We start from the raw sequence: 12,169 nt of genomic DNA, 5'->3' as shown, positions 1-12,169 counted from the left end.
AAGTGTTTCTCAGCTATCATGTATCAAAGGGATGCCACCATCTCATCCTTGCGGGACCCGAACTGACACCTGCGTGTGGTTCAGCAGCTGATGGCCACATCAACACTTTGCGGTGCATCCCGACTCCTAGGAGCATGTGCGGTAGCGTCCTGTGCGGTCCAGTGGACAGGGTACGGTGGGCTGTGCGTGCTTTGCGATTGAAGGATTTTTAACTGTGTGTAATCACGTGTGATGGGTGTTTCATGACGGTATTCCTCGCGCAATCGGAAGAAAAAAAGAAATGAAATCGATACAATTACTTCTCACAAGACCTGCATCTTTCCAAACAGCAGAGAATGATGAGCAAGTGAAATTCAGGCCCCACAAACTCTTTTATTTTATAAAAAACAATATACCCTTGAATTTCCCTTCGTGAGATCCTTCCTCTCCACTGCAGAGCTGCTAATTTCCAGGTCGCAGATGGAAGGGAGAGAGTGAAGAGGGCGAGGGGGGCGGTGATGGGGTGGCAGAGGTGGTGGTCGATTTCCTGAAAAACTCTTTAAATAAATAAATAAACTTTTTAATAATAATAAAAAATAAATTAATTTGAGGACACTATTGGCAAGATCCCAGAGAGGAATACAGTCATATTATTGCATGATTTTAACATCCAGTTAGGCAAAGAGCGGAAGTATAAGTGTATAGTGGGGGAATACCCAGCTCACATGCGCACTAACAGAAATGGAGAATAGCTTGTGGGACTCTGTAAACCATTTAACCTAGTAATGAAATCAACAGACCTTAAGCATGTACCAAGAAAGCAGAAGACATGGACTTCACTCAATAAACTTCTAGGAGAGTTCCAAATAGATCATGTGGCCATTTCAAGAAAGTCCTGTAGAGAAGTCCAGAATGTGGGAATGTTGAGAAAGGCTAACTTGGACTCACACCACTACCTCTCCGATTTCTATCTAGGAATACAAGAAAGTCTCAAACTCCCAAACTCACCAAGTTTGACTTTGAAAAACTGAAAATCTGCAATATGGTTACAGAGAGAATGCAAACACTAGATAATTAATGCAACAACTGGGACCAATTAAGGGACCAATTACCTACTACCAAGCGATCGCAAAGAGACAAGCAGCTTGGCTAAGATGGAGCTAACAGAAGTCCGAAACAAATAAGGAGAAGTTCATAGAACAGACCTGGATAGCTGCCAAAACCATCAGGCAGGTTAAACATCAGTACACTCAGGACCAATTGACACAATTAGATGAAGATATCAAAGAGAATAACACTAGAAACTTTTACCAAACTTTCAAGCGAAACATTAGAAGCTATGCCTCACCCAGATTACACTTCAGAGGACCAGATGGAAACGTAGCCTATAATGACAAAGACAACTGCCACATATTGGACAAATATTTTGTCAAATATTTTGAGAATCTCCTCAGCTGTGAGTCCCCTAAAAGTTTCTTTATCTATTGAGACAGTCCCAGACAACCAAACTCTCGCCCTCCAACAGAAGAAGAAGCGAAAAACGTCATTCAGTCCCTGAAGAATAACAAAGCACCAGGAGAAGACGCTATAGTTGACAAAGCAATTAGAAAGTTGAGCAAGATTCTATGGAACATAGAGTGGCGTAAAGAAGTGGAAGAACAAAATATAGCGAGCGGTATTTACCTGGACACAAACGAAAGGGACTGATAGTAGAATGTTTAGCTTTCGCAGATGTTCTGGCACTTATAGCAAGCTGAGTGGAAGTAGCAGTAAAGCAGATCAATATGCCCAAACTCCAAGCTGCCAAGATAGGACTTCAATTGACACTAGAAAAGACAAAATTCCTCACCAACATCAATGATACTCCCAGTGTTCTACAGTTGGAACAAGGTCAAATTGAGAAAGTTGACAGATTCAGGCATCTAGGAGAATGGTTGGAACATTATCTAATAAGTTACATTTAGCATATCGATTAACCAAGAACATCTATAGCAAGAAATGCCTATCTTACAATAACTCAGACCTGAAAGTGTACCGGTAGCAGCGAGTGGGGAGGTTTCCTGAGGGGGAGGGGGGGGGGGAGGGGGGGGGAAGGGGAGGGAGGGGGGTGAACAATAAGTTAAGGACCTGTCAATCAAAAGACAGGGTCCTTTTAGCAGAACAGTAGGTTAAGGACCTGTCAATCAAAGGAGAATAACAGCTTAATGACCTTTCAATCACAGGAGAACAACAGGTTTGCACCTGAGTGCATACCTGCCCCTGCTGTAGGCAACCAGCACTAACAAAATGCACTGGTGGTGACTTTGGTCCACTACTCTCGTGGTCTTGTGATGTTCCCTAAGGACACATATCGCATCCTTCAAGTGAAAAGAAATTCCATCAAATGGTTCAAATGGCTCTGAGCACTATGGGACTTAACATCTGAGGTCATCAGTCCCCTAGAACTCAGAACTACTTAAACCTAACTAACCTAAGGACATCACACACATCCATGCCCGAGGCAGGATTCGAACCTTCGACTGTAGCAGTCGCGCGGTTTCAGACTGCAGCACCTAGAAACGCTCGGCCACCGCGACTGTCAAAAATTCCCCCACAAAACTTTTTCACTTTGCACTGTGTTTCATCCCAACATGTTTCAGTTGTTTCTTTAAGGGGAGTGGCCACTGGTTCTTTTAGAAGCGTTTTCTTTTCAGTGTCTTCCAGACTAATTTGACATAACGTCTTACTTAATTTTCCTAGAGCAGATTTGTTTATTTTTCTTTCAGTGAAGAGGTTATTTTATTCATGTACATGAAGAAGTTATTTCGAAGTTCTTCGTGAAGAAGCTCATCTTCTACGACGATGAGTAACTTAAAAGAGTCTGGAAGACACCTCAGGACAATTTCTCCGCTCGGGACTGGTCGTGTGTGTTGTCCTCATCATCATTTCGTCATCATCAGTGCGCTAGTCACCGAAGTGGCGTCAACTAAGATGATCTGCAACAGGCAGCGGAAAATCCACAATCCCAGCCAGTACTTCCATACGCACTTTAATTTTTTTTTTTTGTAACTTGTAGATAATTACTGAAGAATGTCGCTTTCCTTTAAGAACAAAAAGTGAGTGATAAACAGCAAGACACCTGACCTTTTGCAGAAGGATCTCGTGTAACTACCCAACAACGTGAAGTTTTATTCGTTACACTTCCAACCATATAAGTGAATGCAGAACATAGGAAAGTTATATGGAATGGAATATCTGCCATATTTAAAGTACCAAACAAGCCAACACAGACGTGATAATAAAACGTCAAAAGCTATAAAACAGTTTCCCGACACAGAAGAAACGAATGCTGCAGTTTTTGCTATAAAAAAAGCAATAATCTTCAGCACACTCGTCTTTTGAAGAAAAATTAATTACATTTACGTAATGTCCGTGTATTAGAAAGTCGAGTGACCTGTACGAAAGTGCTAATCATTAGACATGTCAAGAAAAGTGGCAATCATAATAAGAACAGGCAGCAGCATAAGTATCTACATGCGTCTTATGCATGAAACACTGTGTTTACGTTATACTGCTTTCAGCGGAGTAAGCTACAGTTATACCGTATACGAAAGTATTTCTTCACTGAATAAGCTGTTCACTGGATCAGCGAGATTTGTGATATTTGGCTCTTTTTACATTTATTTCACGATCATTCATGTCTTAGTTAAGCAGAAATACAACCAAAAGCAAAGATTAATTTCTCGAAGTTAGGGGGTGTTCATCTTGGTCCGACTGTGGAGCTACTGTGTTGCAACAATACAATCATAGAATAGTAAATAACTCGTGGCGGAAAAAATAATCATGCAACGAAGGCCATTAAATGTTTGCTGTCAGTCGTCTACATCGATTATATATATTTTTTAAATTCTTATGATTATATCATAATCAGATATAAGACAGACAATAAATAAGTGGACTACCGATTTGAAAACAACTCCGTCTTTATCCAGTATATTTAGAGAAATGGTCCTCCAGTTTTATCCAGTTACTGTCGTTTCGCCACTTATGTGGAAAAAAGTTCGATAATCGAAACTGAATTTTTAACATGGCTTCATTCTTACAAACACAAAGTTACGTACACGATTGCTATCATGTTTTCTTAGTTTGCTGTGGGTGACGTTAATGAGATTTATATGAAGTTTCTCACCTTCATCAGTCTTTCACCCTGCATTCAACACGAAACATTTTCTCGGAGACAGTTACAGTCGTTCCGCCACTTATGAAGAAAAAAGTTCGATAATCGAAACTGTATTTGAACATGGTTTCATTATTACTAACACATAGTTACGTACACGTATGTTACCATGTTTTGTTAGTTTGCTATGGGTGACGTTAACCCGACTTATATGAAATTTCTCACCCTCGTCAATCTTTCACCCTGCATTCAGCCCGGAACATTTTCTCGGAGACGTACATGATATTGCGTTGTACTTATCGTTCCACGCCCTGCGCGTCTCTACATATTCGGAATAGCCACAACTGAGACAAAGTATCTCATGTTTCGGAATAACGTATTCTTTATGCATAAACAGAAATGCCGACGAGGTGGATTACGAATGGAACTCAATATCAAATGCGCAGTAGTTGAATCAACAGCTATTTCGACGGTGTTTGCTTATACGACGTAGCTCCCACAACTCCCTTGCCTGACTACATTCAATGGTACTATTTTTCAACGTAACCACTCTTTATGTCAATATACTTTTCACACCTCTATGCCTTTCAAAAAATAATCTTATACTGTGTCGGCAAAATGTCCCATTACAGCAGCTTTCACTTTATCATTATCAAATTTCTTCTTCGAAGAAATGGCTCAAATGGCTCTGAGCACTATGGGACTTAACATCTGAGGCCATCAGTCCGCTAGAACGTAGAACTACTTAAACCTAACTAACGTAAAGACATCACACACACCCATGCCCGAGACAGGATTTTAACCTACGACCGAAGCGGTCGCGCGATTCCAGACTGAAGAGCCTAGAACCGCTCGGCCACAACAGATGGCCTTCTTCGAAAAACTTTCTTTAGTTTGGAGAAGAGGAGTAGTCATTGTTGGCTAGATCTGGACTACAGGTGGGTGGTCAGTCTCGTAGAAACCACATTCCTTTACTGCAGCCTTCACAACTGCCCCTGTGTGCACTGGCGCAGTGCCGTGGAGAAGACGAATACCATGTCACAACCATCATCACCCCTGTAGTATGACGGACTCGCGTTATTTGTGCAGAAGTGAAGTATAGTACTGTGCGTTCACAGCGGTATCCCTTTCTTTGAAATGAACTAAAAGAATTCCTCTGGAATCACAGAAGATTGTTCCGTGACCTTCTTTGTGGACTGAGTAGCCTTCACCTTTCTTTGAGGAGCATCATCGGGTTTATGCCATTCAAGAGATTCTCTTTTGGACTGAGGATCGTAATAAAGAACCATAGATTCATCCCCTGTAACATACATTCCAGAACTTCTTTCTGGTTGCCACGGCACAGCTCCAAAAACTCGGTACGCGAGTCACGCACTGTTCCTTCTGCACTGCAAAGAGTAGCCTGGGCACCTGACTTGCACTAACCTTTTTCATGTGCAAATGACCATGCATGGCCTGGAAAACACTTGTTTTAGATAACTCTAACCTTGCTGCAATTTTCTTAACTTTCAACCGCCTGTCGCTCAGAACTTCACTTTCAGAAATAGCTATAGTTTTCTCAGTCACCATCTCAGCTGGCCGACCAACAGGTGGTCATCAGCAACCTTTTTTTTTTTTTTTTTTTATTATATGTCGACTCCCCGCCCCCCCGCCACCCCCAGAGGGAGGGGGCAGTATGGCAGCAGTGTAATACGCCGCTCTGCAGCCTACAGATGAAGTTAAAAACATAATGAGGAGACATAACAATAAAAAGAGGTGATAAAACGGTGACTGTTTAAAACTGGTACCATACATGGTGAAAAAGTTGTGAAGAACACACAAAAAACAAAGAGGTCAGTGATGCTGATTAAAAACACTTAGGAAATAATAGACAGGCACAATTAAAAAACACAGCGACGGTCTGGTTCTGTTCGCAGCACTTTCAAAAGGGTACGCACAACACTGAACACTCACGGAAAACACTATAGAGTACAAAGGCATATGTGCATGGGGGGGGGGGGGCGGGGGGGGGGAGGGGCGGACCTGGACAGATGGGGTCAGCAACGCTCTCTCTGCCTAGACGAAACTGTTTAGACCATTCCTTCACTGTGAAGTATGAAGGGGAAGCATCAACATAATACCAACCAAGTGGACTCTGATTTCAGCCAGTGGAAACTCGAGGAAATTTATCCCTGCACGGTACTCGATTTTATCCATTGCAGCACCGCAGCAAGCAACGCCTTACTGAAAGGAGTGTCACCATACGACTGAGGCTAGCAGTGGGCTTAAGTTTTGTGCGAGCATCTACTGGCAGATGTCGCTAGGTCCCCTTCGCGTTCGTATTCAAGACCAGGCCGGAAACTAATGGAACCTAATTCTAGGTGGCCTTCGATACTTGTATTATCTGTAACTGCCAACGGAGTACACTATTACATACACGTAAGACGGTTCTTCTTTAAAATACTTTGAGCAGCACATGAGCCCATTATAACCCTGAAAATTAATTTTAAATGTGCATGGCAAATACAAGGTGTACAACTTTGCTTCCGCCATTTTTCCCCAATATTTGAGGCTTTAATGAAACAAATTGGTTACACATGTACCATTCAAAGTATTTTCCATCGATGGCCACTGCTTTCTCCCATATTTTGCGCAGTGTACGAATCCCTCATCGAAAAAATTGTGCATATTTTGAAGCGATCCACGAATCGATCCAACTTGTGATTTCTTCATGAGATCGGAAGTGTTGGTCAGCCAGGCCATGCACCATTGATCTAAACAGGTGATAGTCAGAGAGAGCAATGTCTGACGAACACGGCGGGTGGGGTAGGACTTCCCATTTTAACGTTTCCAAGTACGTTTTGACCTCTTTTGCAACGTGGGGTCGATCGGTGTCGTGCAGCAAAATCACTTTATCGTGCCTCTCGCTGTATTGCGGCCGTCTGTCTTTTAATGCTCTGCTCAAACGCATTAACTGCGTTTGATAACGAGCACCTGTGATTGTTTCACTTGGTTCTAACACCTCATAGTACACGACGCCGAGCTGGTCCCACCAAATGAAGAGAATGGTCTTCGAGCCGTGAATATTCGGTTTGGTCGTCGACGTAGAAGCATTGCCGGGACATCCCATTGATTTGCGTTTAGGGTTATCATAATGAACCCATTTTTCGTCTCCGGTCACAATACGATGCAGAAATTCCTTCCGTATTTGCCTCTGAAGCAACTGTTCACAAACACACAAACGCCATTCAACGTCTCTCGGTTTCAGCTCACACGGGACCCACGTTCCTTCTTTCTGAATCATGCCCATAGCCTTGAGACGTTTTGAAATGGCTTACTGTGTCACTCCCACTAATCGTGCCAATTCTTCTTGAGTTTGACGCGAGTCTTCACTCAGCAATGTCTCCAATTCTGCATCCTCGAAAACATTCTCTCTTCCACCACTATGCCGGTCTACGACATTAAAACCCACCGTTCTTGAGGCGTTGAAACCACTCACAACACGTTCTTTCGCTAATACCGTCCTTACCATAAGTACTTGAGAGCATTCGATGATACTCAACCGCTGTTTTCTTCATACTGAAACAAAACAGTAACACCTCCGCAAATGACGAGAATTAGGCTCGTAAACTGACATTTTCAATCAAGAACGACTTTATGATGCAGACACAAATCGACTAATGTTTGAATGAGGTTATGTTGACCGTGGTCCAAGCCAACTGCCCGGCGTCTGCGATCGCTAAGCTTAGCAGACGTTAGTTACTCAGTCCAACTCTGCATAAAACCGTAGGAGTGACAGGTCTGACTCAGACGCCGTCTTTTAGTTTACCAGTTACGAACGCATCGAGACTGGGATGACAGGGGCGCTGTTGCATGGACCCGGATGGTGAAGGAAATGGTGGAGCAAGAGCGGTTGATCTCGACCATCCAAAGTAGACGGTGATGACATTAAAAAGAAAGGAAACAGAAATAAATACTGAAACACTATCTAATTCAACACGCATAAATGATTTTGGTGATTGGCCGAGTGTTGGGCATTTAAAAGGTATTAAATGATCCTTGCCCGACTTGGTCCTGCCGATAGCCCACAGATATTCACACGTGTAAGGCAGGCATGACCCTAGGGAGAAACAAGCACTTTCCTTATCGTGGTGTATACATTCATCACAAATAGTGCTGCCCTGTTTGGGGTAAAATTGTACACTTTGATTTGAAACTTTGAGTCGGATAATGCAATAATTACTTAAACGGAATATTGGATGTCCATTATTTTCTGCCAACCACTGTGAAAACTTTCCGAGGCAAATTATCTCATTCAAAGTGCTTTATCAGTATTACTGGATATTAAAAAATCGATATCTCATCCGCACGGTTTGCCATATGAGCGATTCGATATATTGTATTATCAGGGAACGACGCCAGTATTCGGTGTCATTTTCCGGATTGCTTCTGAATTTTTGCTTGCATCCAGAATATACAACATTAATTTCTGTTTTCAATTCCTCTACAGTATTCACTTAAAACTTCCGGGCTGATAGGCCGTGGTCGAAGTATAAAACTCTCCCCTGACGTTTCGTTTCCGACTGCGGGAGACATCCTCCGAGATACAGCGGCGAACTGCTAAGAGAACTCGAGGAAGCGCTGATTATATAGGCAGTACAGAGGGCGCCACTGCCGATCACGTGGCGTCGGCTATGAGATTGTCTCTGGTAATGCCAACATTCTCGATTGAAAGTAATCGATCGTCACGCTTGCGGTGCAACGTTGACATCCAAGCTGTACCTCCGAGGATGTCTCGTGTAGTCGAAGACGAAACGTCAGGGGAGAGTTTTATACTTCGACCACGACCTATCAGCCCGGAAGTTTTAAGTGAAGACAATACTGGCCGTGAAAGCTTACATTGTATGATCCTCTACAGTAGTTCGTGTTTTTCCAAGCAATTCTGTAATTATTCTATCTGCTTCCTTCCGGTCGTTACTGAGAACGTTAAGGATTCCTGTGATGTTTCCCTCGCCAAGGTCATATCTATAGACCTTTTAGATAGTTGGACATGAACTACTGGTTCCAAAACTGCTGGGCACTTGGTTATTGTTTGTAAAGCTAAGATCAACACTGGTTTGGCTGAATGTAACTGATACACAGATACTCTCGTTGCATAATATCCGTCTGTGGAATGTTTTTTTCCAGCTCCCACGATGTTGAGAAAATAGTCTGATGGTTTCATATTTCTCAGGCCATCTCGTCTTATACATTCGTGATAAATTCGAATCATATTTACAGCGTGTAGTCGATTCTCTAAAAATGTTTATAGTGTCTTTTACAATGGCAACAATATTCCTAATTTTCGGCACTGTGTTTGTATCGTAACCCATTTTGTAAAGCCTCGTCGCCAATTTTGTAAAGGCCTCGTCGCTACTGCTGTGGAGATCGAGCTTGTGAGTTGGTGAAACGGCTTCTGGTGCAATACAACGCTAAGACAATTTCTCCCTGCCACTATTACACAGCTATGCGCCAGGGCCAGGTAGCAGGACAGGTTCTACAACACCCCAACAAATTAGTAACGAAGTGACACAAATGAGTTGGAAAGGTTGATTTATCTTTGTGACTTGTTGAACAATGAAGTCTGCAACACTGCTTGTAATATAACACAAAAAGACTCTCAATGGCTAAATGCAAATAGTTGTAGGTAATCTTCACAGTACATAGCAAATGCAATTACAACAACAGTCTTGGTTCAAGTGGCTCTGAGCACTATGGGACTTAACATCTGAGGTCATCAGTCCCCTAGAACTTAGAACTACTTAAACCTAAGGATTCGAACCTGCGACCATAGCAGTCGCGCGGTTCCGGACTGAAGCGCCTAGAACCGCATGGCCACCGCGGCGGGCAACAACACTCTGTTCGCTAAGAGTTCACTAAACGACGTTCCCTGACTAAGTCAGGACTGGACGATGATGTATAACCAACTGGGCGAGAGCTGCTCTTTTGTCTTTCGATTAGCCTTCCATCCGTTGCCGTCCGGTCATTGGCGGATTGTACTCGGCCGGCAACTTGCCGAGGCGAAGTCGATATCTTCATCTTCAGCGTCGCAAGAGGCGAGTCTCTACGGCACCGGCACGGCTCGCATTTTTGCGCCTGTGGTGATTTTGCCCTGGCTGTTTCTTGTTCAGACGACACAGCAAGCCACAAGATTGAGTTTGTGGCTTGACCGAGGAAAGTGTGAGGATCGATAATGTTCTGTCTTAAAATGGCTTGTACACCGCTCTCTCTGCCCGCCATTGTAGAACATCCATCGAAGCAAAATCCTACACAGTCTCCAGCGTTGCACAGTTAATGTTCCCCCATATTGGACGCCACAGGTTCCTTGAAATGAGGCTGGATTCCCAGTTCGAAGTGTGCCTCGTGTCGAATCGCGACCATCACAAAAAGTCTTGCACCATTCCACAACGGCATATTCTGCATTCTCTGGTGGATGTCTACTGGTGTTCGTCCTTCAGCAGTCACGAACAGAATAACAAACGGTTGGTGCTTTTGGACACATTTGGTAATAACGTCGTCGTATTTCAGGTTTCCTCATTTACAACACGAGTGTCGGGAAGACACGAATGTCACACTAACCCCTTACCAACATGTTGGTGATTGTATACTCTCATCCGAGTCGCGCGATGTTGCATGTACGCTGCAGCAGCTCCTCAAACGGAAACTTTTTAAGCGTCCCTTACACTACATGACTATCCGGACTGGCTGAAAATGACTTACAAGTTTGTGGCGCCCTCCATCGGTAATGCTGGAATTCAGTATGGTGTTGGCCCACCCTTAGCCTTGATGACAGCTTCCACTCTCACAGGCAAACGTTCAATCAGGTGCTGGAAGGCTTCTTGGGGAATGGCAACCCATTTTTCACGGAGTGCTGCACTGAGGAAAGGTATCGATGTTGGTCGGTAAGACCTGGTACGAAGTTGGCGTTCCAAAACATCCCAAAGCTGTTCTATAGAATTCAGGTGAGGACTCTGTGCAGGCGGGTCCATTACAGGGTTGTTATTGCCGTGTAACCACTCCGCCACATGCCATGCATTATGAACAGGTGCTCGATGGTGTTGAAAGATGCAATCGCCATTCCCAAATTGCTCTTCAACAGTGGGAAGCAAGAAGCTGCTTAAAACATCAATATAGGCCTGTGCTGTGGTAGTGCCACGCAAAACAACAAGGGGTGCTAGCCCCCTCCATGAAACACACGACCACACCATAACACCACCACATTCAAATTTTAACGTTGCACTACACACGCTGGCAGATCAAGTACACTGGGCATTCGCCATACCCACACCCTGCCTTCGGATCGCCACATTGTGTAGTGTGATTCGTCACTCCACACAACGTTTTTCCACTGTTCAATCGTCCAATGTTTACGCTCATTACACCAAGCGAGACTACGTTTGGCATTTACTGGCGTGATGTGTGACTCATGAGCAGCCGCTCACCTCACACCTAACTGTCATAGTACTTGCAGTGAATCCTGATGCAGTTTGAAATTTCTGTGTGACGGTGTGGATAGATGTCTGCTTATAACACATTACGACCCTCTTCAACTGTCGGCGGTCTCTGTTAGTCAACAGACGAGGTCGGCCTGTACGATTTTGTGCTATACTTGTCCCTCCACGTTTCCACTTCACTATCACATCGGAAACAGTGGATCTGTGGATGTTTAGTATTGTGGAAATCTCGCATACAGACGTATGACACAAGTTACACCCGTGCACCTGACTGCGATCAAAGTCCGTGAGTTCCGCTTTCTGTTCTCTCACAATGTCTAATGACTACTGAGGTCGCTGATGTGGAGTACCTGGCAGTAGGTGGCAGCACAATGCCCCTAACATGGAAAAGTATGTTTTTGGGGGTGTCAGGATACTATTAAAAACATTCGTGGTAAGGTTTTATCGGACCAAACTACTTAGGTCATCGGTTCCTAAGCCTACATACTACTTAAACTAAATTACGCTATGGACAACACACATACCAATGCCCGAGTGCGGACTCGAACCACCGACGGGGGTA

Source organism: Schistocerca nitens, chromosome 6 (assembly GCF_023898315.1).
Source record: "Schistocerca nitens isolate TAMUIC-IGC-003100 chromosome 6, iqSchNite1.1, whole genome shotgun sequence".
NCBI classification, from domain to species: domain Eukaryota; kingdom Metazoa; phylum Arthropoda; class Insecta; order Orthoptera; family Acrididae; genus Schistocerca; species Schistocerca nitens.
The sequence above is the reverse complement of the archived record's forward strand: the minus strand, read 5'-3'. Positions refer to the sequence as shown.